This window comes from Corvus cornix, chromosome 17 (genome assembly GCF_000738735.6).
Source record: "Corvus cornix cornix isolate S_Up_H32 chromosome 17, ASM73873v5, whole genome shotgun sequence".
Lineage (NCBI taxonomy): Eukaryota > Metazoa > Chordata > Aves > Passeriformes > Corvidae > Corvus > Corvus cornix.
In genome coordinates, this window is record NC_046346.1 from 958,930 (window position 1) to 981,996 (window position 23,067).

General features: G+C 46.3%; 1 protein-coding gene and 1 long non-coding RNA gene across 5 annotated transcripts in view; one reads left to right on the plus strand and one right to left on the minus strand.

The window, feature by feature from the left end:
* The window catches only part of LOC109144390, a 28,555-nt gene extending 13,883 nt beyond the window's left edge, over positions 1–14,672 (minus strand). The window contains exons 1-2 of one of the 2 annotated variants that reach the window (XR_005603238.1): positions 14,554–14,672; positions 1,782–1,810 (exon numbers count right to left, since the gene is read on the minus strand). This is a non-coding gene — a long non-coding RNA (uncharacterized LOC109144390). Of the gene's footprint in view, positions 1–1,781; positions 5,820–14,553 lie in introns of both variants that reach the window. The other variant, XR_005603239.1, reaches the window with a different exon arrangement.
* The window catches only part of NR6A1 (nuclear receptor subfamily 6 group A member 1), a 76,444-nt gene that overhangs the window by 17,323 nt on the left and 36,054 nt on the right, over positions 1–23,067 (plus strand). The window lies entirely within an intron of this gene.

The following is a 23,067-nucleotide window of genomic DNA, read 5'->3' on the forward strand; positions in this document are numbered from 1 at the left end:
CCAAGACAATATTCCCTGGCACATGCTTTGGGTCTTTTCTTATTTTATGGATCCTGCAGTCCCTGTGAGGGCAAAACAAGTGCCTGCACCCTTGTGAAGGCACCCACTGCCAGAGCCTGCAGTCCTGGTCACCCAGCCGGGCTGGAAAGGGTTCCACGTAGGTACCACTGAGGTGTCTGAGCCCTTGGCTTTCTGTTCCTTTGAAAGGAAGGCGGTTTCCTTGCTTGCCTGGGTGCAGAGCCACAGCCTGAGCCATGGGAGCAGCTGGACCTGGCTGGGAGGGAGCCACTCCTCGCCTGGCATTCCCGGTGAGCAGCTGCTGAAATCCAGTGCAGGTTCCTGGGAGCAAATGAACTGACATTCCAAAGCTTTTTCCAGCAAAGCTCAAGTTGCCAGCCCAAATGGAAATGAGGTTTCCCTCCTGATCTGGCCTGTATTCTACTATTTTGAACATATACCACGCTCAGATTTGTTTCCAAGTGTCCCATATGGTGTGGATACATTCCTGCTTTTGTGCTGCCCATACAAAACCTTCCATTGATCTCTTATACTCTGTTCTGCACAAATGCTATGCTAGTATAAAGCTTTAATTCTTTTTTTTTTTTTTTAAGAGCAAACAAGCATTTCTTATACATCAATTCACTTTTAGAGAAAGTAGAACTGGAAAAACTCAACCTCTGTAGCTCTTAATATAATCTGTAAATCATGACCTGCTAATGGCAACCACATGTGAAATCTCTGAAGGTTCAGGCTTTCCATTTAACAGAGGGTTTGTGATAAACCTCAAGGTACAGTCAACGGTCGATGGTTTTTTCTAGTTCTCAAACTCACCGACAGCGTTGAATGTTCACTGAAGCTATCCAAAGATGGCTGTATACATGCACTGTACAGATTTTCCATGCATATGTTTTCCATAGACTGGCTGTGGAAACACTGCTGAGGACTGCACATTCTTTATTGTAAAGCCTTAAACTGCAAAGTATTTTAATTACGGAATGGAACCTTGAGGACTAATGAATTGCAGAAGTGTAACGCTCTGGTTGTGGATGCTGAGTTGACTTAGTATTTCTTAAACCAGCTTGGAATATATCGGCGTTGCAGTTGTGGAAAAACCTTTCCTCTTGTGGATAGGCATGTTCTCAATAGCAGCACCAAGGATGTTTATAATGATTCTGATTTCTTTATTAAGTTCATTTAAAAACCAAAAAGACTGGGGGTGGGGGGCACCCATAATGCTAAACCAACAGAAATGAGAGAAGGGGATCTACTTCTTAGTGGAGTACATAGTGTCTGTATTTCCACAGCTCCTGTCCCCACTCTTCTTTCCCCTGAAAAGAGGAAAAGGGGGTTTAATCTCTTTAAATCTCTATATTGCATCTAATTATCTTCACCTTTTCCACCTGGCTCGCATGGTTCCAGAGAGATGAATTATTTGCAGTTTGTTTGTTAAAAAGTAAATCTGCTGCTGTATCTGAAATAACTTTCCTGTGAGTGCAGTGGAGCCTACAGAGTCAGCAGGGATAATTTACGGTTAAATGCTGGAAACTTGCTTTAAATTTGGAGTATTTTCTCTTGTTGTAGGGATCTAGCAGTTTCTCTCTGAATATCCTGAGCTGATACATGTAATTTAACAGTAAGCGTATTGTCTAATAAAGTACTTGAAGCAATCTTGCTCCAGGAATACAGTTAGTAGCCTGCACTTAAACTGATTGATTTTAATGGTATCGTTAAACATCAGCTGATACTGAAAATCAAAAGAATTCTCTGAAAATTAGTCTCACCTTTTTCTTGCCATCTCTTGGAGTAGGAGCTGGTGGAAAGAACAAAGACAATTTGAATTAATCACAAGCAGTGCTCAGCCTGGAGTGTTAAGCCGCAGGAGTGTCCCAGTGTGAAGGGTGACTACATGTGGTAGGTATAACATAAATCAAGGAAACTCAGTTCAAGTCAAGCATGAAATTTTGGTTTTAACAAACCAAAACAGTGTGTTTGTATTTAAAGGACACTGTGAGAGAGGCTTTTTTCTCAATTCACTACTTCTTCCTCCTTTATCCCTCCAATGACCTTCGAGGTAGTAACTTTCATCTTGTTTCATGATTTCAGAGCCTGAATTTCTTCTGAATGTTAAACTGTACACGTTATTTCTATACCCTGGCTGCACACTCCTTCCCCTTTGCAAAGTTCAAAGCTCTCCATCAGATTTTTTGGACAGACTCCGAAATGATAAAATAGTTCTCTGGAAACTGTAAGTGGGCAATATGTGCAAGGCAAACTCCAAAAGTTATGGTCTGCACCAAACCTTCAGCACACCTTCCTCTCTCTGAGACTTCTTTCACCTAGGAAGCACTGAAACGAGCTGACAGCTGCCACCTCAACTGTTATTCCTTAATTATTATTTTTTGTTCTTAAAAAAGCATTAAGTGGACCCTCCCCAGATGCTGACAGGAGTCCCTGAAAGCCCAACTCTGTTCTCTGTGCACGGGACACCTTGTGAACTGGGATCCCTGTAAGGCCACCAGTCAGGAGGCAGTGATTGCTGAACTAGACTTTTCTATGAATGAAAGTATTGAACATTTGGAGCACATGGGGTTTTCTTTCAATTTGCATACAAACCCTGAAACACAGAGGTTAACATGGTAATTGTCTGGCACAGGATTGAGTTCATTTGGTGGATGTTTCTTATGCTCTTTTTATTTATGGTGGCTGAACAATTCTTACACCCTAATCCAATCATTCTACTAGCGCCTCACAATAAGGCTTTTATTTAGCAGGGCAGAAATCCCAACAGCACTGCCCTAAAGTATCACTAAATAAATTTTACATATGCATCTGGTAGTAAAACAGCTTTCCTTTCCCTCCCACCCCCTGTGCTGTAGCTGTGACTCTCATGAGGGAGGTGTGTGACCCCAGTGATAGAAACTGGGGCCAAGATTGTCCTCAGCACATGACAGTGTCTTACTGCCTGCCTGGAGCATCCATGGAAATGCCATGTGCAAGCACACTTGCTTTGTCCTGGAACAAGCTTTAACTGTACTGTAAGAAAATGTGTTTTCTTTGTCGAGGTAAATGACTTCAGCAGGGTAAGCATGCAAATACACCTTGGGGAGATAAGAGCATGGGACTGCTGGCAGTAATTTTAGTCATTGCTGTTTCATTGAAATTTGGGTGAGTGTTTAACTAGCAGTGCCAAGGCCAAACACTTCAGATTCATCAGTCTTCTACAGTGAGCACTGGAGATTATTTTTAACTGTCCAAAAATTCCTTGGATTACTACTTGACAGTCCTGGGGCTACATGAAATCAGGGAACAAAGTTACCAGTCTGTTCCATTTGCCCTTTTAGAACATAGTGCTGTGATGGTGATCCTGGAGAAAATAGATGCAGAGCTCTGCTGGGACCTGGCAGAAATGCTGTTGGTACCAGTTTCCAGCCTTTTAGGGAGGACTTACCAAGTTCTTTTGATCTCATTCTAGGTTGACAAGCTTGCTTGTGGATGCAACATACCCTAGACTTTTGTAAGGTGTTTGACTTAATACCGAATGACAATTTAAACTGGTATGATACAAATTTGCTGTGGCAAATGTTAAAGGGATTAACAAATGACAAACAGGAGGTCTGAATGCAGTTCCAAGTGGGAACGTGATCCAGTTGGCGCAGCCTTAGAATGACTTGGCCATGTCCTAAAGCATCGTGGTTTCTGGCCTGGGAGAAACGTAGTATCCCAGGTTAGCAGGTTTGGGGTATTTTAGACAGAAGAGTGACACAGATTTGGATCTCTAGATAGATCAGGTGTAAGTGAATGCTTTGGTACAGTCGAATGCAAAGTTCCATGTTTGGGAACCAGGAATACAGAGCATGTGTGAAGATAAAGGACTCGGCCCATGAAGTGGTACTTGCCACAAGGATAATTAACTGCATGTGTGTGCACAACCTGACTCCTACTACTGTGCAAACAATGAAACATTTAACAGCAGCACAGGCTGGTGCATCTGCATTTAGATCTCCTGAAACTGCTGAAAGGATGCTTTACCAGTTCTGGCACAGGATGCCCTGAAGACATCACTGAGCTGAGCAGGTTTCTGAAAGGTTGAGTGGAAAGCAATTAAATAATCAGAAAGACTGTCACTACTAAAATAAGGTTCTCTGAGGTAAACCAATGAAGGTTCAGGAGTTCTGTCCTGTCTCTTAGTATCTTCACCTGCACAGATGAGCCAGTTAGAGCACAGCAACCCTGCCCTGGGTTTGGGAATGGGTCTAGCTTCATAGCAGGGAAGCAGAACCTTGGCAGTGGGTGTTAGCAGGGAAAAATGGTTTGACTCTTCAGAAACTCAAGGTATCAACTTGTGTTTCAAGAGCATATAGAAAGAGTGGAAAGTTTTTTTGACCTATAGGGATGTGATTTTGCAAGAAAATTATACTAGACACTCATACTTGAAAAATACTAGGCTAAGACTCAGCGAGTGATTTCAGCTGAAAAGTAAAATTATTTTGGTTTTGATTCTTTTTGCCAAATGTGGTAGTATTTTAAAACAAGGCATTTATGAATGAGCTACTCTGGATGTTCTTGCAATCTGACATCCCAGATTGAGTAATGAGATGCCCTGTATTTTTTTAAGTGCTTCACTGAACTCTTTCTGAGCTATCAAAATGGTGAAATAGTTGTATTTTTAAAGCAAAACTTGTTTTATGTTTCTAGAACAAACACACAAGCTCTCAGGATCAAACTCTCCATCTCCTGTGACCTCCTAAAGGAAATAGTTGTCAAATTTGCTTGGTAGAGGAGGCTGGAAGACATGACCATGGGCAGGGGCTTTCTTGCTGACCTACTTAAGACAGGAGGGATCACCTGGATTAGAGCCCAGCTCGCTGTCCTGTCTCCAGAGTTGTTCTGTGCAAGGTGAAGGGATCAGCATGCGACATCTCAAGCCCCTGCCCTCACACCACATTTCCCCAAGGACTGAGCACAGTCTCACTCAGGCTGGGGAGATGATCAGGAGCTTCTTCAGGACCGTAACAGCTTCCCAGCACTCCAGGGGTGGTGGGAGGGATGTTGTTCTGAGAAGACAAGCAGGGATGGGTTTGGAGGGAGCTCCATTTATGAACTGTTTGTACCTGGACTGGAACAAAATGACCTCAGCCCAGGATGTCTCAGTAACGGTGTCATCTTCTCCTTTCACAGAACTTCAGAAATTGTCTTTGTTGGGAAAAAACTACTTTGGGATGTTTGGGACCACTACTGAATTGCAGCTGTTGGCTGCAATCAATAAAGCAGTTCTGACTCTTAAATAAAATCAAACCAGTGGCTAATGGATGTTTGGAGAAGGATACAAGGAGGAGAAGCTTGCATATTTCCTGCTAATCATCTCCTGTCTTCCAGACATTTTTCAGCACACACAGACTTCTGGAGACAGGCTTCTGTGCGTTCAGTCAGCAGGAATGCATTTTTCTTTTCATGAATTTGCACAGCTTCCCTGTGAACTTTTATCCCCTGTCTGTTAAGATAACATTTGTTGCCATGAAGATGATTGGCTGTATTAGATCCATCACTTTTAATGGAGAGGAATCTCAGGTGTCCTCCTGATGGATTCCTGCAGTTGCACTATGCCCCGGCACATCTAACGCTGGGTAAGCAGCTTTGTGAGATATAAATAACGTTGTCTTTTCTGCTGTATTAAACATGCTCACAGTTCTTCAACACTGAGGACTGCGCTGCTCCAGACCCAGGATGTGTTACATTTATTGTGGTGGTGAATTTAGGATAAGTGCTTCCTCAGAAGGTCCCCCTGTGAAGACTGCTCTTCTTGGCTGGCAGCTTTGTGTCTGTGAAGATCAAAAGATTTCCCATTAGCTGTGAATTCAGGCATAGTTCCTGTGCGTGTTTCGGGAAGGAGAAAGATGATCCTAACTGCAGATGATTCTGTTACCGAGACTGTTTTCTGTCTTTTAGCTTTTTAGAAATTGCTGGCAGAGTCATCAGTCTGACAGTTTTCACAAAAATTAGCTCCTGTGTTGCAGAGAATTGCCTTGTTGTGCTGAGGCTGGAAGGAGCTGGACTTGCCAGTCTTTGCTAGGGCAGGGAGGGCAGGAAGCACCATCGGTTCTCCTGCTGGTCCCCAGAGTCCAGCTGAGGTTCCCTTGTCATTGTTTCTGGATGTATAATGTAGCTGGATAATGTCAGAGAATCCTGAGTTTGGAGTTAAGGTCTCCTTTGCTTTGGTGGGGCAGTGCCTTGAGTGGGCTCACCCCGAGCACGACGCCTGCCCCTGGATGTGTGTTTCACAGGAATCATTTTCATTTTCCCACGTGAGATACTGAAGACATGGCCAGAACCTCCACTTGTAATGGCCAAACATGGGAAAAATATGCTGCAAAGTAATTGGGAGAGAAATCTGAGGTCTGTTTTGTTGAGATGGCTTCCTGTGACTTTAGACCAGGGACATGACCCCCATGGAACTGCTGCCACGTGCCCCTGTTCACACACTGATCATACACAACACTATAAAAATAGAGATTTCTTTTTATATATGCTAATTGTGACTTTCATATTTGATTCCCTGTTTGGAATATTAGCAATTCCACATGGATAAAGCTTAGGTTATCTGCTTGGGAAGCAGTACGGATGGAGAGGGATCAAATGAAGGATTTGCTTTTCATAATCATAATGTCTCCTGATGTGTTGGTAACTGTCCCTTTCAAGATAATTAGTTCCTGGTTTTCATCTTTGTAATCCAGCAATTTTCATCTGATAGACTTCAAGATTTGAAGTTCTTCTCAAAAGAAATACCTGTAAAACCTCACTTTTTGGCTCAGTTTTGGCAGTGCGGCACCTCTGGGTCAGTTTTACGCTGCCACCTTGTAAGACTCCATTTCATGATACACTCAGTGTAGTAAGGATTTTACTTCCAGTAACTGTATATAACTGAAGCAAAGAAAATGACATTACAGTGACATTGTAATGAGCAGGAAAATGAATCCTCATGTGGCTTTCTCCCCATCCTCCTCCCAAAGGTTATGAGATTTCTTATCCCTTGCCAACATCTGGCTTAGCTGGCAGCATGTTATTCTTTCCATGAGGAGTGTCTTCCTTGTGAGCTGAACGGGTGCCACACAGAACAAGTGCCCTGATCTCACTGAACCTCTGCAAGATCCTGGCTCCCATCTTCTGGCCGCGGTCACTCCCATTCAGCTACAGCAGGTACCACAAGGCCCAGATGGATGTGCTCCGGGCTGACAGGGAAACATCACATCCTAAGCATGGTCCCATCCACACCATGGATGGATTTCCACTACGTTTCCTTGCTCTTTTTTCCCTTTTTCACACCAAATTCATTCAGCCTTGTTTACACATGGTCTGAATGTACGTTGATCACGCGCTGGCTTTAGAGCTTCAGCCATGTTTCTGTGAGACTTTCCTCCCACTGTGTGTGGCTCAGCCAGAGCAGCACGTCTTGAACTGTTCTTCAGGTGTTAAAATTTAAAATAGAAGTGTCTTCAAAGACTTGTAGAACAACTAACTGTGATTTGGAGGTAAAAAAAGAGGCGGTCTCTTCTATCTGGTTACCAGGCAAATATTCTGTTGGAAGAAAGACATCCTCCCCGGCCTCTTATATATTTAATTTCTTTGCTTTTGCGTGCTTTTAAATATTGGATGGATGTGGATATGACCCCCAGGTGAGCAGGACTCAGCCATTCTTCTCTGAATTATACATTTAGCCTATTCAAATGCAGCCATCATGTGAAACAAAAAGGAGAAAATGTACTTATGTTCATTTAGAAGAATGATCTTTGGATAACGTCACCAAATATCGCAGGGTTTTATCTTGCCTATAAAATAAATTGGTCCCAGTGTGCTGATATGCACATAAAAGTTTGAATATGAAAGTAGTATAAAATTCATATGAGTTGGTAGAACTCGCTTTAGAATTTTGAAAAAATGGGAACAGATTTCCTATGATCGATGCATGAGGGAGGGAGGGACGCGCTGCAGATTTTCATTTGTGAATCTCAACCTATTGGCATATTTTCTTTTTTGGTGCCGTTTCTCCTCATATTTGAGCGTATTAGCAACCTTTTGTCCTGGGGTGTGATGAGAGCACAAGTGTTCCTGATGTGCTTTGTACCCCAGCACCACAAGCCACAGAGACTGATGACGATGGTAATGCTCAAATTTGGTTGGTGGTCTTTGGACTGCGAGTTCTGCAATCACTTCATTGTTTTTATAGTTTTCCTTTTACACTGAACTCACTGGTGTTTAGAAAAGTTTCTAATATTTTAAGATACACTTTGTTGTCTTCCCTCTCGCCAGTACTTACACCAACAACAGCGGGGTTTGCATGGTCTGTGTTCTAGTAATTGCTCTCTACCAGAACAATTAAGAGCTGTGAGAGGAGAGGAAATTTGGATAAAATGTTCCAAATGGAAATCTGCTTTTATGTTGTTTCAGAATGACAACCCAGCAAGCATAGGTGGATGTACTGTAAATTGTCAGGATTCAGACAGCACCATCCTTATCCTCAGTAAACAGGCAGGGTTGGGAGGGACGTCTGGATCTGGGCAATCCACACCAACTCTCCTCCCAGGGCACCACAAAGCTCACACAGATACAAACAAAACAGCCTCACTCAAACATTTCTGTACGTTCTTCTCTTCCAAAGTAGACTGCAGAAATATTGCGTCTACACCCTGGTTACTAAAGGCAAAAAATGAATTAAATAGGGCAAACAAAGCTGGAGCTAAGCTATTATGTATTTCAGATCGCTTAGTATTTGGCGTGTGGACCAAATGCTTTAGATTATAAGGCATAAGCCTTTCAGAACCTTAAGTTATTTTAAAATTAAATGGATGACAGGCACAGGTCTGCTGCATGGATTTGATTTTCTTTGTATCTTAGCAGAAGTAGTAAGCAGTGTCTCTAAGTATCTAATAAAGCTATTTTCTGCTATTACAGAAAGGTTTGCTGTGAGAAACAGAACTGAGAGAGGACCACATTTTCAATAAAACAAATTGAACAGATTCTCAGAAATCTAGGTCACAGTAACAGATGACCTATACATGGTCCTAGTTTTTGATGCAACTGTCTAATCTGCTCTGAGAGTACTAGCCAGACATCATTCCTAATTGACCTTGATATTCAGTGAACAGAAAGAAAGCTAAAGCCACATGATATTTAAATCTTTAGCAGAAAATAATATATGGCAAACTTGAATGCATTCTGTTTTGCAACTAGGATCTTTTTAATGTGAACCTTATCTGCAAACGTGTTGATCATCTTAAAGTCTGATTTTGAGGCTCTACCTAAAGAGATAAATCTGACTAGGAAGAGCCATTCATTACACCCAGTTGCAGGGGAGGGTTTTATGTATGTCTCATAACCACACTCTGTAATGCAGCCGCCCTGGTGGACTCCCCCAGCCTCCCCTGTGGAGCAGCAGCGTTCTCAGTGAGGTGAGAGCTGTCTCCTTGCCTGCACTGGGGGCTCAGCTCCAGCCTGAGCCCCCGGGGTACCCAGCCCTGGTTATGTAAATGGAGCTGCTGCCACTCCAGGGCACTGGTGTGCGTGCAGCTGGAAATGTAAGTAAATATGGGAGACTGGGAATTGATGTGCGTGGTGAAACCCTGACCACTTCTGCTCATAGACCAGATTAATCCTTTTTGTTCATGACATCAGACTCAAGATGTAGCACTATTTACAGAGGTACTGCAGACTTGTACACAGGAACAGAGGGATGTGTGCTCTAATGCTCAAGTAATGTGTGCTCAAAAGCCTGGAAAAAGCGAAGTAGGAAAGCCTTGAATACTCATATGACAAGGCATTTTCCAAGAGACCTATAAACTGATTTGGCTACCAAATTGAGAATCAGTAAACATATTGACAGAATTTTGGGGATTGGTAACCTGTAGCTTGCTGGACTCCATTGTGTTCCAATCTGCCTGCACTGGACAAGCAGTGCCTGTGTCACCACTGGGCTCACCCTGCCGGGGCTGGAGCCAGCCCGGAGCACACAGCCCCGTCCCCCTGTGTTAGGGCAGCTCTGAGCTGAGGGCAGTGCCCGTGGGGGGACACGTTACCGCTCCACGTGCCGCCCGTGCCCACCCAGCCCTTACAGCTGGGCATCGCATCCCACCCAGCCTGGCCTTTCCGAGGGAAACACGGGTGAACCGCAGGGCTGAGCAGCGTGGTGGTGCAAAGCCAAGTTGTGCATGACCCCAAAGCCGTTATGGTGGAAAGGGACCTGCTACTGGGCAGCAGAATTCCCATTCCCAGGCTTCCTGCAATATTCATTCCCACACAATTAACTGCTAATGCAGGAGGGTTCTTGGGTTTGAGATGCAGCACTTGGCACTCAGAAATCTGCAGTTTTACCCAGGTCATTGCTGGCAGTGGGGTTCATTTCTTTGTGTTATGGTCCAGGGCAGCTGCAGATGGTTTGAGCTACTCTCAGGCAGAACACGGAGGGCAGGAATGACTGAGGTCTGTTTGAAGAGGTGATGTCATCAGACTGTACGTCCATGGTGCTTCTTAGGGAAACACATGCTTCCATGTTATCCTTAATATCAAAACACCCAATTGTTATCTTTTGAGTTCTTAACATTTGAAACTGTTGAGCACTATTAATCAGCGCTGTGGGTTTGAAACGATTACAGCATCTGCTGGCTATAATTAAGACAAAATGAAATTCCTAGGATTCCGCATTTTGTGTTAAATTGCCAAGTGTATTGTGAGATTGCAGCATACCTGACACATTTTTATTGGCAACCAACCCTGTAATGCAATACCATCTATTAATGGTCGGATTATACACGCCCTGGTCTTCTGCATCTGCTGCACTTCCAAGGCTGTTAGTGGTTGTGACAGTGGTTCAGGCTTTATAAGCTTTCCCTTGGAATAGTTGTAACTGGAGTTGTGAAAACTGACTTTGGAATTATCTGTTATTTCTACGTGCAGTTTAAATAAACCCTGACCACATGAGAAGAGCCATCAGGATCCTTTTCTTATGTGCATGATGGGATTATTCCCATGTCCAGGCTGAGTCTGCAGATGTTTTGGGGGCAGGTTATGCCCAGGCATTCCTCTTATGGCTATTTCGATTAAGCAGAAGTGCTTTTTGCCTACTTATAATGGTCTGGTTTCCATTCAAAACTATGTGCTTAACAGGTACTCAAAATCTTACGACCCAATTGCAAGGACAAAATTTAACTTTTCAGCACATTTTTTTTAGACAGCACTTTCAAGGGGTAGGTTTTATCATAAGCATCTGGATGAATATTAACTATTAGCAGTCTTACAGGTAACAGAAAAGGTTGCTGTATTTTAAGAACACCATGGAATTTCATCTACAAGTGTGTTGCAGATAGAGCCATCAATATCCTTAACCTTTATTAAAAATAATAATGTTTTTGCTCAAAGGCCTATTTTAGGTAGGTCCTCCTGGGCTTGTCAGTACCAGCAAGAAAAAAATCAAAATAGGTGATAAGAATTGGGCTAGATTACAATCAAGCTAAGTTTTACTGAGAAGTAATACACCCAGGCCATTGTACTCCATCAGGAAGAGAATTCAAGGAAGTTATATAATTACTCAGACAAAACTGACTCCTGTGAAAAGTATTTACATTCACATTTATATTTTTAATGTTCTGAAACAGCAGCTGAAAATTCTGTGAGCTGGCCCCTCACACGTACGGGTGTTTATTAGTTGTACAAGCAGCACTGTTTTTAGAAGTGTGTTCTTTTAGTCATCCAGCCTTCTTTTGCCCTACGTTGCTTGAAGGACCAGTGGAAGCAAGTCCATCATCTGCCTGATGGGCTGGTCAGAGCATTAGCAGTGCTCCTCCCAGGTGTCCCCCAGGAAGATGGACCTTCCTTGCTTTAGAACTCTTCCCCTTTTCCTGAGCTCACAAGGATTGTGTTGATAAAAACGTGCTTAATGGCAGCAAACAGCCCAACATTTGTTTCTGTATTTTATCATGCTTTGTATTGCTGCAGCTCATAACACACACACACACACACTTTCCAGCTGCAATATAGAACTCTCATTGTTTTTCCTGGGTGAAGAAGAGCAAAGTCATCCCACTCCTGCTGCGCTCGCAGTGAGGCTCACACCTAGAGACACCCTGACACTGTTAAAACTGTGCCAGGCACAGTCTTAAAAGCCTGTTGGACCAGGTATTTTATCTGGCGCTAAGGTGGTAGAGGAGGTAAGATTTATGGAAAAATGCAAAAGGAGAGGAGGACCAGCCCCAACCCTCCCGCTCTTTGGGAGAGGACTGCCCTGAGCCCCGGCGCGCGGCCGCGGCGCCGCGCACAGCGAGGGGCTGGCTTCTCAGCTAATAAAACCCGCTGGTTGGTTTTCTAATCTCGATAATTTCTGCTCATTGGCTCCAATCAGCGGATTAAAGCCCAGTCTCCGAGCAGTTCTCATTTTAACTCCAGACTGGGGGGAAAGTAAGGGAAATGGGAGGTACCAGACACTGAGCAGTTTGGTTTTCTTATTTATTTTTGTGTTTCCCAAGTTGACGCAACGGAACAATGTTCTCCTCCACAGCTGGTACTGGAGCTGCATGGAGTAAATTTACTGAACCTTTTAGGATGAAATAAGCTGCCCAGCCTTGTCGCCTTACAACCACCACTAAACCAAGTCTATTAGAACACCACCCCATCTCAGGCTGGACATCAGCCACCTCGGTAACAAATCTCTGCTTTTATAAACACTTTGAGGTTTTCTGTCCTTAAATTCTATTAATTCCCCCCCACACACTCCCCCCAAATTAAAATTTCCAGCCAGATCATGCTTCTGCCTTCCAGACTCAGGGCAGCTGAAAAGTAACCATATGGACTTCATGATTTTATGTACTGCGACAATAAAGCTTTTATGACATTCTAGGTGGTTAAAAATGGCAGTCAGGAGCTCTTAAACATGGCACAGGCATGTTGCTGTTCTGAACCGACAGACCTGCCAACAGTGCATCAAAAGCTGTAATTTCCTGTGCAGTGAAGCCCCTATCTCTGCTGCCTCCAGCTTTGTGTCCCAGGGCTTGTGCCTGTGTGCTAACAAATCTCTATTGTCCAGCGGGGCGAATAGTGGCTGGGACCAAAGAATTGCTGTCTGGTTTCTATTCAAATCCAGGTAGTCAGAGATATGAATGGAGTTTCTCGAACAGCCATGTGAATAACCTCTGCTCTGCGTGGAGCTGCAGGCGCTGCGCTGGCTGCTCTGCGCCGTGGCTCTGGGGAGCACACCACTTGGAAATACACTTTTAATGCTCCTCGTGGCTTTTAATACTTATTAACTTTTAAAATATGCTATCTCACATTCCTGGACAAAACAAGGAGGGTAAATCATCCTCTTCTCAACTTACTAAACTTGTGGAAGAATTCTACTTAGAGCTTTCATAATGGGTTGTTTTTGCTGAGGAAACGATAGGAAAAGTTTATGAAAATTATTTTCTTAAAAATACCAGATTTTTAAGTGTACATTGAACATATTTTATCATGCACAGAGCCCAAGCAGCACTGCAGAGGATTTGCGGGGGAAAATAAGTTAAATTTCTTTAGGTATCGTATACACAGCCCATTGCAATCATCACAGTAAATCACTGGAGATGGTTTGGGGGGGTAAATACATTAAATTTCTTTTAGATATTCTATAGAGTCCATTGCAAGCGTCACAGCTAATCACTGTCGACAGTCTGGGAGCAAATATGTTAAATTTCTTCTAGAGCAAGTTATGATAAAAATTCCGAGTGTGATGGAGCAAGAACTGGGGGAATACTGCACATCGGGGCTCATTTTATTGCAGTTTTTTTGTATTTTTAATGATCTCGTTAATTAACATGAGGCTTATGGAATCGAGCCCTGCAGGGCCACAGAACCAAACCGCCGAGACCGGGGCTGTCTCACCCTCTCCGACCACAACAACTGTCGCTAATCCGCCGCCGGTCGCGATACGGTCCGCGGGCGGGGCGGCCGAGCGCTCGCCCCCGCAGGTGCCACCGAAGCCAGACAAAAGGGGGGACCGGGGGGCATCCTCTCCCTCCTCGCCGTCCCCGCCCGGGTCTCGGCGGTGCCGGGCGCTGCCGCCGCGGGGCGGGGACGGCGTGTCTGGGGCTGCCCCCCTCCTTTGTGTCCCCGTCTGGCTCAGTTCCTCCCCGCCAGCCCTCGGGCGACACGCGTGTCTGGTTACCGACCCGGACCCGCGAGCAACTTCCAGCGCTGCGGAATCGCTCGAGTTTCTCCTTCTTCTTCGGGGGAGGAGGGAATAAAGCGGGGAGGGGGGAGCAAGGGGGAGCTGCTGCCTGTTCCCCCCTCCCCCGGTACCGGCGGGGAGCGGCTGCTCCAGCTGCGTTACATTAACGGATATATATATACATATATGAAAAAAAAAAAAAAAAAAAAACGCTTCTGTTGGAGAACAAAGGAGCACGTGCAGAAATGAGACTGGAAAAATAAAATATAAATAATAAAAAAAAACCAACTGGCGGCAGGTCGGGGCGCAGCGCGACCCCCGCCCCCCCGGCTGCTCCCCCCGGCCCGCCGGGACTCGGATTAACGCCTTACCTGGCGGGGCGCTCCCGGGGACGGCTCCGCGCTGGGCTCGCTCTCCCCAAAGTTGTCGGCGGTGCGGACGGTCCGGCAGCTCCCACCGCTGACCGGCGGCCCCGGCGCGGCGCGGGCGGGGCAGGAGCGGCGGCCGGACCCGCCGAGCCCCCGCGGCCGCCGCCGCCCGCGCCCCCCGCCCCGATATATAGCGCCCGCTGACGGGCGGCCGCGCGCCCGGTCACGTGCGCGCTGCCGCCGCGCCCATTGGCTGCGGCGGCGCGGGGCCGGCTCCCGATTGGGCCGCGCCCGCGCCCCGGAGGGTCCGTCCCGCCCCGCCGGCGGGCGCAGGGCCGGGGTTGTTTGGGTGCCGGGCGGGCCCGGCTCCGCACCTGCCCCGCACCTGCCCCTCGCCCCTGCGGCGCCGGAGCCCCCCCGGCCGCACCACGGGGCCGAGCCCCGCCCCGGCCCGCCGCCGGTCCCGCCGCGGGGGTGTCACCCGGCCCCGGCGGGCGGCGGCCGGGCCTGGTCCGCCGGCCCCCGAGCCCCCGACCGGGTTATCCCCGGGCGTTCTGGGCCACTGGGAAACTGGGTCACGGCGCGGCCCCGCCGCCAGCATGGGCAGAGCCGGGCAAGAGCGCCAGGGCACTTCGTGTTCGCAGTTAAAGGCGCCTAAAAGGTGCCACCGAGCGGCTCCAGCGCCTTTAACGGACGCTGTGGGCTCCTGGAAAACCTCGGGATTGTCCCCTCTGGAGCGGCAGGACAGCCCCCACCAAATCCCATTGGCAGCCTTGCCCTGAGCCACACGTAGCACCGAGGAGATTTTCCGCTTGTGTTTGTTTCCTTTCCATTCTTTAGCACAGCGAGAACAACCGTTCCCGTTTGTATGGCAGGACAGAATAAAACACTTTAAAGCACGTTCTCAATGAGACCACCTGATGATGAATGAACTCCACTACCTTGCTAGTTTCAGTGGTTTGAGACTGACAAAACTCAAAGCTGCTCCCACAACTCGTCTGCACCCTTTCCCTGTGCTACAAAAGTGAAACAAGACACTGGGATGTCTCTGGACATCTCTAAGACACACTAACTTTGTTTCTTTAAGTGTTTCAGAGGGAACCCAGGGCTGAGCAGTGGGGAGAAGTCCATGTCCGTGTTGCATTTTCTCTTCTCATTCTCTTCCAGGTTTCTTAGTGTTCTTTTTTTCTCTGCTTTTTTCAGTTATTGACCTTTTATTCTTCTCTGAGAGCATTTTGAGAGGGGGAGACCAAAGCACTGGACACCCTCCTTGGAGGGGAGTTTGGACTGGGTGACTCCCAAGGTCCCTTCTGACCTACGACCCCGTACCGTAGGACAGGTTCTCATTCTCTGACACTGCATGGCTGTTCTCTCTCTCTGTATGTTGCTGCTGTAAAAATGCTTTCAGTAGCAACTGCAGTAACCCACTGCTGTTTCTGGGTTCCCGTGGGTCTGGCAGCCCCAGTACCCTGGCACGGGGCTCGTGCACTGGGGCAGCTGCAGGTGGCAGATGAAGGGAAGGTGCCTCAGTGGCAATGCAGTTCCTGCCCTTTGCTGGTCAGGCTTGTTGAGTTTTTCGGATGTGCCATGTTGTCATGGAGGGACATGGAGGAATGGGAGGGGTGGGTCAGAGAGCCCTTGTGGGCATTCTTGACACGGATTTTTGTAGAATTCCCCCTCAAGGGCTGGATGAATGCATAAATGGAAAATGAAAACAAAATGAGAAAACAAATGACAGTTACATGGAACTCATCCAAAAGGAAGCAATTTGGAAAGAAAAAGAAAAAAAAAGCTTGACATGCTGCTTTAATGGTGACCCAGGCTCGTATCACTGTCACGCAGCTGCTGTTGATGTGGATGAAGAGGTTCCCACCTCCCTGTCATGAGTGTGAAGGAGATAACTTGTATCTGCTGTCCATTCTTCCCACAATCACCGTTGTAGTAACTTCTCCAGTTCCCAGACAGCTTCCTCTCTGCCTCCTCTTTTGAAGATTGGCTTTCATTTCTTGAGTCATTTACTTATACTCCTGAAACGTAGTTGATGCAATTGTTAAAATACATATTCTGGTGCTTGCTGGGGTAAGAGTGGGCTCCTGGCTGAAAAACATGCAGTATCTTTGATCCTATTCATGAAAAATAAAAAATGAATCCGTAAGAGTGGGTTTTTTTGGGTAACATGGGCTTTACAAGGTATCTGAACAGCTATGGAACCCATTTTAAGATTAGCAGAAATACTATAAAACTCCTCAAGTATGAAATGTTAGGGTCTGGAAAAGGGAACAGGGTTTTGGCACAATGTATAAGCACAACCACATGCCAATCTCCAGGTGCCTCCTTCTGTCCCCACATCAGAGGTGATCTTCAAATGTTTGAGTCGCTCGAATATTTTGAGGCTCGTCCTAATTATTTTGCTCTCATTCTCAAAACACTCGGTCCTGCTCAGTAGGATGAACATCGCGATTACTAAATTAGAACCGCGTTTCACTAAATCTATGGAAAACATCATTTCCCATTGGGAAGTGAACTGCTGGAGCAGCCGTGGAGAACAAGTTCCCCAGGCAAGGGCACTGCAGCCGAGGCCGTTGTGCCGTGGCTGTTCCTCCGCGCCGGAGCCAGGCCCTGCAGGACCCTGTCAGTGCTGATGGGGCTGGGGGCAGGAGGTGGAGGTTGGCCCAGCTTTCAGCCCTTCAGCCATTTTATAGGACTGTCATCAACTTTGTGTTACATTTTGCTGCTTAAAATTTACCCAAGTCAAAATGAAAAAGCGATGGAGATCTGTTGAGGCATCTAAAGAAGAGGCAATGCTGGTGCTCCCTTTTGCTTCCCCCAATTATCTTCGAGTCTTTCTGGCAGTTCCCATCCTGGAGAAAGGCTGTGACAAGACAGGGGAAGGAGGAAGGAAGACTTCCCATGAGTTCGATCAGATCCAATGCGCTGATCCAGACAGGCGAGACCCGGGGCAGATGGGTCTCATTTCTCTTCATACTGCAAAGACCAGCAAGTGAAGAAGTGGGGGCTTAAAGGATACATGTCTTTTTTTCCTCCTGTGTCATCTTTATTGAGAAATAAAGAGAAATCCAGAGTGTTAATCCGAACCTCCCATCTTCCCACACCCCAATGCGCAGCACTGTGCTGGTCAGACCAGCTAAGTCATCTTCTTATCCCTCCCCATTGCTGTTCTCTTCCTTTCCTTGGGAGACTGAAATGTGCCTATTGTCAAGTTCGTTCAGGCAAGACTGTAAAGTTATTTAGGAAAATAGTTTGGAAAAAGTTAATTTGGGTCAAGGAGGGATTAACTGAGGAAATTGTTTCTTTACATCCTTCTGCTAAGAAGTAAACAAGGGAAGAGCTTGAAAAAACCCTTGTTGAGCACATTTTTGGAGTTATTTTGTATGTGCTCTGTCCTTTTGATAGCTGTCATTGCTTAAATCCATCTAACTTGATGAGGAAGGAAAGAGATTCAGCTTAAGAGCAAATTCAAAGTGAAAAGATTTGGCCAGTGACATGATGAAAAGGATAAGTGTAGGTAGAATGGGATTAAACAGAAGTATTCTTGGTATTGAACACATGGCTCAGAGACCTTTACTCTTGGCAGCCTCATTTGAAGCCAAATTTTTATCTCTTTTGCATGAAAAAGGAATGATAAAATAAATTTTAAAAATCAATGTGAAACTGATTGAAATAGAAATTGTTTGATAGAATTGATAGGCACTTATGAAGCCTCACTTCAAAACATCAGGAGTGGCATCAGGGAGGAACTGTGGCAGGAGGGGCACCTGGATTTGTCCTGGCTCCCCGTGTCTGGTGGCTGCAGCTCTGCTCGGGGAGAGGCCTGGCTGCACCTTCCCCTGGTCCGTGTGCAGGGGGAGGCCCTGACAAACTGCACTGGGTTGTTGCAATCCTGCTCCTCTGTGCGTATCATTTCCTCTTGGCTTTAAAACCTCAGCTTAAAAGAGTAGCCTGTAAAAGTGGAATTCCCTGGGCCTTCCAGACTATTCCATATACTACCGTGAGCATGTGTTCTGTATGCACAGCTGGACAGTGGTTGGTACGACAGTGTGGCACAGTCACACTCTGTTGTGCAAAGCCAGTTGTCCTCATCCTGCTGAGAGTGAAGGAGTAGCTTGAATTCTCTCACTTGGGGAGTAAACACAAGGGGGAAATTACGGCACAAGACCAAAACTGAGTAAGAAGTCAGTAGAAGAGCCAGAAACAGGGTCTGCTAACTCTGCATTATTTGTTTTTTAGGGTATGCTGCCAGTATTAATAACAAAAGAATTGGCTCCGTTTCCACACTTGGGCTATGAAATATGCATGTCTGTGTTCCTGCAATCAGGGGAGCGCTGTCCTCCGAGGAGGAGCGCTGCAGGTTAGCACTCTGACAGGGTCCCCGTGGCTGGCTGCTTCTCGGTGCCTGTCACCTTCTGTAGTCATCAAGTGGATAAAGAATTTTTGTCATGCTGCTTCATGAATGAAGGCTGTGCTCCTAAAGAGCATAAGAATTAGCTCTGAAGTGTGCATTAGCACAAAGCCGAGGATGTTGAAAATCATAAAAACTAAAATACACATTCACTCCATTTTCCCTTTCCCTTATCCTGACTCTGAGTGGGGACGGAGTCTGAGTTTAGTTTGTCATGGTTTTTTTTCACCCTGACTGCCGCTAAAATGCTTGGGACTCTGGAGAGCTACCAGCCCTTTGCTTTTAGCATCATTCAAAAACCTTCCATTTAGAGACCATTCTGATATCTTGGTGGTTTTTTCTTCGTCGTCTTTTTTTAACTACTAAGGAAATTTGCATGAAAATGGAATCATTGTTTCTGAAGAGTTCCATCTGCTCCTGCTGCTTATTCTGGAGCTGAAGTCATAATCCTCCGTTTGTGAAATTTCCCATTGAAGAGATTTTTGGCTTGTTATAGTTTCGGCACAAAATTGCAGAACAGAGGAAATATAGATGCTTCACCTAGGAAAAAAAAAAAATTAAAAAGAAAAAGCCTTGAGATGACATGAGAACTGCCAGTGCATCTGCAGCCAATACACTGTAATTCCATAGGGGCTGAGGGAGTAGGAAATAGGACAGTACATGGGGTGTGCGGGGCTTGGGGTGGGAAAATGCATTTCCTCACAGCGTCAGAGCTTTGGCTGGGGATAATGAAGGAATTGTAATTTTCTGGGTGGCTCAATAAATAGGATTCCTTTTGGTGGAAGTGAAAGCAGGAATGGTTCAGGGCAACAGGAATGCTCAGACCAGCCAGAAACGAGCAAACTCCTTTTAAAAGAGCTTTGGCCAGAATGGAACTGCCAGGCTTCTCCCAGGGAGGGTCCGTGGGATGGATATTCATGTAGCCACTCTCACAGCCCTGTATCTACTTCAGAGGAATATTCTGTGTACGAGAACAGGATTTTTGTTGTTGTTCTAATTCCTTCTCTTCCTGTGTTTACTTACATTTATGTGCAATGCCGTGCTTGTGTGTACCTGCGTGTAAAGGCTGGGCACATCGAGTCGAAGCAGTAGGAAATGGAGAATCCCGTGGGCTGGGAGGTGACACTTGTCCTGCTCGGACCTCTGTCGCTATGCAGAAATGCTGCGGGAAACTGGGTCAGGGCGAGCGGCGCTGGCAGCGGCCGCGGGGCTGCGGCTGCTCCGCGGCGGCCGGGCCGGGATGGGCAGGGATGGCGTGCGGGGCTGCCTCCGCCTGCTCCCAAAGATATTCCAGGAGAATTAGTGACCTCCTTTTGCATCCTCATTTACGGGAGTGTTTCCCGCACCGCGTGCGGTGTTTGTGAAGAACATTGCATATGTATGAACCGGGCTGTGCTTAAAGTAGGTAATACATAGTTCTGCTCGGGAAAAGCATTTCATCTGCTGCATTTGGCATTTTCTCTGTTAATTAGATCGTGGTGTGCACGTGTGCCCCTGCGTGCAGCGCCTGTGCTCGGGAACTGCCCTGTTAACCCTTCCCGGTATTGGCGGTTTCCAGAAGAGCTCTCCTCCATCGCTGCGGGCTGAATTCACGCATCCCTCCTGCTCGTCTGCACTCCTGTGTTATCTCCTTCCCCGTGTGATGTCTATCACGGTGCATTCCTCCTTCTCCCGAGCAGTGCCACGTGCGCACAGCTCTGGAACTCCAGCAGGAGTTGGGTCATACAACCACAGAACAGCTTGGGTTGGAATGGACCTTAATGATCATCTGGAGGGGTCGACAGCTCCTGTCCCACTGAGCCTGGTCCCCCAGCCAGACACTCACTGAGCTGCCCCTGCACGTCCCTCCCTGGCTCGTTTTCACCTCTCCCTGTCTGTTGGCTGCTGAACTCTCCCCCTTTGTAAAATCTTTTAATGTACTATCCCTTCATAGGAATTGACTCCTGGAGATGTCAGTCCACAGCTCCGTGTGCAGCTCAAGCATAACCATTAGCAGCTATTGAACTTTATATACAAATCAGAGGTATTATTTACCTCTTTAGGGACAAAGGATGGCTGATGGCAACAGACCAGCTTTGAGTGCACCGTGCTCTGTGAGCTCCACAGGAAATACACTTAGCTAAACACAGTCCTAGTTACGTGCAGCTTCCAACCTCTGTTTTCTTGCTGTTCTGTACCACTGTAGTGCTCAAGTACCAGGGATTTAGGAAAGCCTGGCCATCTACACCTCATCCCAATCAGTCCTTTGCTCCCTTGTTGCCAACTGCTTTATCTCCTCCGTCTTCTCTCTTATCTGTCCCTGGCCTTCAGAGCCTTTTAAAGAGAGAATTTTGGTCTGCTGGTCAGGTAAAGCCTGGTCTCTTGTGCGTGTGAGGCACTGCTCAGCTGCTCCCTGGGTCCAGGTTTGGCCAGGAGAGCCCTTCCTGCTCTGCCTAAAGGCCAGCTTTTCATCCAGGGACTCCCATGGAACCCACACTTCTCACCATCAAACCACTCTGTGCTGGTCTCTGCTGTGCTGCCTTCTGGAGGCTTGTCTGGAGCTGGGCAGAAGACACTGGGGAAGGCACCAAGTTCCTGGCTCAAGGCACAGCTCTTGCACCGACAGGCACGGACCCTGACATCCCAAAAATTCATTAGTTGGACACAGATTGCAATAGTAGATACTGGCAGAGGATAATGGACTGTATTCTGTTGGATATTGAATGCTTTCAGAAGAAGAGCTGGTACTGGCCTTCAAGGATAAAGAAATACTGGGAAATTTATATCTAGATACTGATCTGAAAAATGTGACATCACTTCTTCAAGGGGAAAAGCCTATGCTAAAGTTTGTTATCAGTTTTGATACCTTCAATTTTGAGGAAGGGTCCTTTTCACTTATCTGACAACCACAGGAAAACAGGCATTTTTCAGATCCGTCAGGTCAGTTTGTTTTATGCTGCAGGTGAGGCTGTGTCACCTGAGGTGGGGCTGGGGCTTTGCTGTCTGTCCCCCAGACCTGCCCACAGAAGTGTGTGTGAGCTGCGGTAGCATGTACACATCCTTCCAAACATAGCTCTTTGTGTTACTGTGCCACACAACCCCTTTGTTTTTTCTTTTAAAATTAATTCCATGCTTTATTTCTGTGTGCAGAAACGCGGTGACTCACATGTATGACCCAAGCACAAATTCTGCACAGCTACAGCAAAGTTCCAAATGAGACTAGAAATTACATGTAGCTCTGTGATTTAATTTTCTCTGACATATTGAGTCTATGTTTTAGCCTACAGAACTCCACAGCTGTGCCCTAATTCTCTTTTCCTTGTGATCTCAACATCGCTGCCTTTTAAGGCATTGCTATTCTTGGATCTCAGCAGGACACCATGTTAGACTGTCACCCTGCTCGCTGTATTGCCAGTGCAGAAAGCAGCTTGTCCCTGGACTTGCAGAGAATATGTGCAAGCAAACTTTGGAGCAATTTAGTGGGTGGATGAGACTAGATCAGAGAGCTTTGTATCCCTACACGACAGTGTGTCTCGAGGTGAGGGTGTATGGATTCCTCTGTGATTGCTGTCTCAGGGCATAAGGAAAATGTTTATGTTTTGTTACAAATAACAAGCAATAATGTAATTAGTCTTTGGCAAGACTCACACGGGAAAAGCTGGATGTCTTTTGCTTTAAAGAAGAGGGTCACTGCTCTGTGGGTATTTATGTTCTGTTTTGTTAAGTGACACTCATGTCTCTAGAATTCGTAAGTCTAATTCCTGATTTAACCAAATACTGAGTGTACATAACCCCGGTGTGGCCCTTATCTAACATCTTATTTTGCTCCTATAGACGTAGTCCAAGTGCAGTTTGCTAAATTTGGCATAGGAACTTGCTCAGTGTGATTTGGGCTGTTCTGACACACGGTGTGGCACCTCGCGGTGAGATCCGTGGATCTGAGCATCCAGGGTGTCTCTCCTGTGAGTAGCAGGGGCTGTTTTCAGGAGTACGTGTGCTGCAAAGTCATCACAGCACAGCACAAAGAGCCCCGTAGTTTCTGCTGATAAGATGCCTGGTGGTGAGCACTGGGAGTTTTCTATTTGCCTTGTTTTCAAGATATATGATAAAAACCCTAA